The following is a 248-nucleotide window of genomic DNA, read 5'->3' on the forward strand; positions in this document are numbered from 1 at the left end:
GCAGGGGGCCGGCAGGCGGGGCCTTGCTGGGCTCCGTCCAGGGCTTGTGGAGCCCCCCACCCCTGGGCACCAGTGTCACCCCTGTAACACGGAGGCAGGGTGGGAGGCACGGGGGAGGGCCAGGGTCCCCCAAAACCCTGGTTTGCTGCTCAGACCAGCCGACTGGGGGAGACGAGAAGCTGGGCCCAGGCTGCAGGGTCCTCGCGCCCCAGCGAGCAGGAAGCAGCCGCCACAGCCCCGGAACGGGG

The 248-nt window shown here is 72.6% G+C and overlaps 1 protein-coding gene across 1 annotated transcript in view; it reads right to left on the bottom strand.

Moving 5' to 3' along the window:
- The window catches only part of LOC102249662 (phosphofurin acidic cluster sorting protein 2), a 76,640-nt gene that overhangs the window by 25,187 nt on the left and 51,205 nt on the right, over positions 1-248 (bottom strand).

Source organism: Myotis brandtii, unplaced genomic scaffold, assembly GCF_000412655.1.
Source record: "Myotis brandtii unplaced genomic scaffold, ASM41265v1 scaffold1057, whole genome shotgun sequence".
NCBI lineage: Eukaryota > Metazoa > Chordata > Mammalia > Chiroptera > Vespertilionidae > Myotis > Myotis brandtii.